The 2,500-nt window shown below is 47.4% G+C and overlaps 1 protein-coding gene across 1 annotated transcript in view; it reads right to left on the bottom strand.

The window, feature by feature from the left end:
• The window catches only part of raver2 (ribonucleoprotein, PTB-binding 2), a gene marked incomplete at both ends in the record, with an annotated part of 64,505 nt that overhangs the window by 8,389 nt on the left and 53,616 nt on the right, over nucleotides 1–2,500 (bottom strand). The window lies entirely within an intron of this gene.

Here is a 2,500-nt window from a genome sequence, read left to right as displayed (position 1 = left end):
TCTTTCTTTTATGTGCATGTAGATACATTTGCGGGGCGAAGTGTTTGTTGTCCTCCTGATATTGTGACACGCAAAACGTGTCACTTCCGTTTCCACCACAAGATTTCCCACCAGTGTACTAGCCAGTACACCGAAATTCTAAAATAATAAATTCACAGGGTCTCATGCAGTCTCATGTCACTAAAATGATTTTGGGGGTCTTGCTAAGGACAATCCAAAAACTAATAGCAAGTAAAGGTGAATATTAAGCTATAAAAATAATCTCATTGAGCTTTAAGAGCGCTGTGTCCCCGAGGTTTAACACCGGCTGGTCGATAACCCTGCCCTACAATCACACAGCAGCGGGGGGGTCAGTCAGCCACGTGACCCCTATCCTCTACGTGACCCCTGCAGTCTGAGGGGACAGGGGGGGGTGTTAATTAGCGCTCCCCCAGCGGGGAGCTGGCCTAAGTCACGCTGACCCGCCGGTCCCCAGAGGAGCTCCGACTGGGGGAACGGAATAATAATGGAAGCCTGGTGGGCCGTCACACAGCAGAGAGAGAGAGAGAGAGAGAGGGAGAGAGAGAGAGAGAGAGGGAGAGAGAGAGGGGGGGAGAGAGAGAGAGAGAGAGGGGGAGAGAGAGAGAGAGAGAGAGAGGGGGAGAGAGAGGGGGAGAGAGAGAGAGAGAGAGAGAGGGGGGGGGGGAGAGAGGGAGAGAGAAAGAGAGGGAGAGAGAGAGGGAGAGGGGGAGAGAGAGAGAAGAGAGAGAGGGATAATGAGAGAGAGAGAGAGAGAGAGAGGGGCTGAGTGAGAGAGAGAGAGAGAGAGAGAGAGGGAGAGACAGAGAGGGAGAGAGAGAGGGAGAGGGGGAGAGAGGGAGAGAGAGAGAGAGAGAGAGAGAGAGAAATCACTGGAGCTAATGCAGCCATCTCCACAGCACTTACTCCCGACACAGTGGAGTCATGCGTCCAGGCGTGTGTGTGTGCACGACCTACATGTATGACCTAAATGCGTGTATGCATGTGCGTGCATGTGTGTATGAGGACTGAGTGAGTAGGAGTATTGCATTGTACACTATATGGACAAAGGTATTGGGACACCTACACATTACACCTACAGGAGCTTTTATGACCTACCATTCTAAATTCATAGGCATTAATATGGAGTTGGTCCCTCCTTTACATGTTAATACTTCAGTTTAACAATACATTTTGGATAATTCTATGGTTCCAACTTTGTGGGAACAGTTTGGGGAAGGGCCTTTTCTGTCCCAGCATGACTGTGCCCCAGTGCACAAAGCAAGGTCCATAAAGGCATGGTTGGGTGAGGTTGGTGTGGGAGAACTTGACTGGCGCGCAGAGCCCTGACCTCAACCCCATCCAACACCTTTGGGATGAACTAGAACGGAGATTGCGAGCTAGGCCCTCTCGGCAAACATCAGTGTCTGACCTCACAAACGCTCTTCTGGATGAATGGAATACGCATACCTGGTCTGACAATCAGTGCTTCAGGACAGGAAATGGAGAGTTTAACATGTTTTTGAATGATTTTTCACGGTGCCCACCCACATCTATTGTATGACCAAAACGGTGGTAGAGCAATTATCAGACTTTCTCAAAAGTGCTAGTTTTGTCAACGTTTTGATCTGAACCATTGTATATGATCATAAGTAACCTTAAAACAGGGCTAAACATGCATTTTCCCTTTACTACTCCTTTAAGTATTTTTTTTTATTTTAGTTAGTTCTGTAAACACACAATATAGTTTTAGTTAGTTATCTTTTTTTTTTAAGCATAGTTTTTATTTTTGTATCAGTTAAAATTGTTTATTTTAGTTAGTTCTGTAAACACACAATACAGCTTTAGTTAGTTATCGTTTTTTTGGGGAGCTTTGTAAAGCTATTTTTATTTCAGTTAATTAAAAAAAAAAATCACAGCTAGTTTTCATATTTTAGTTAGTTTTCGTTAACGTTAATAACCTTGGCTGTGCTGGTGTAGTCTGGTCTGTGCTGGTCTAGTCTGCTCTGTGCTGGTCTAGTCTGGTCTGTGCTGGTCTAGTCTGGTCTGTGCTGGTCTTGTCTGGTCTGTGCTGGTCTAGTCTGGCCTGTGCTGGTGTAGTCTGGTCTGTGCTGGTCTAGTCTGCTCTGTACTGGTCTAGTCTGGTCTGTGCTGGTCTAGTCTGGTCTGTGCTGGTCTAGTCTGGTCGATCTAGTCTGCTCTGTGCTGGTCTAGTCTGGTCTGTGCTGGTGTAGTCTGCTCTGTGCTGGTCTAGTCTGGTCTGTGCTGGTCTAGTCTGGTCTGTGCTGGTCTAGTCTGGTCTGTGCTGGTCTAGTCTGCTCTGTGCTGGTCTAATCTGGTCTGTGCTGGTCTAGTCTGCTCTGTGCTGGTCTAGTCTGCTCTGTGCTAGTCTAGTCTGCTCTGTGCTGGTCTAGTCTGGTCTGTGCTGGTGTAGTCTGCTCTGTGCTGGTCTAGTCTTGTCTGTGCTAGTCTAGTCTGCTCTGTGCTGGTCTAGTCTGGTCTG

This window comes from Borostomias antarcticus, assembly GCF_949987555.1.
Source record: "Borostomias antarcticus genome assembly, chromosome: 3".
NCBI classification, from domain to species: Eukaryota; Metazoa; Chordata; class Actinopteri; order Stomiiformes; family Stomiidae; genus Borostomias; species Borostomias antarcticus.
Note: the sequence above shows the minus strand (reverse complement) of the source record. Positions and strands in the feature narration are given on the sequence as shown.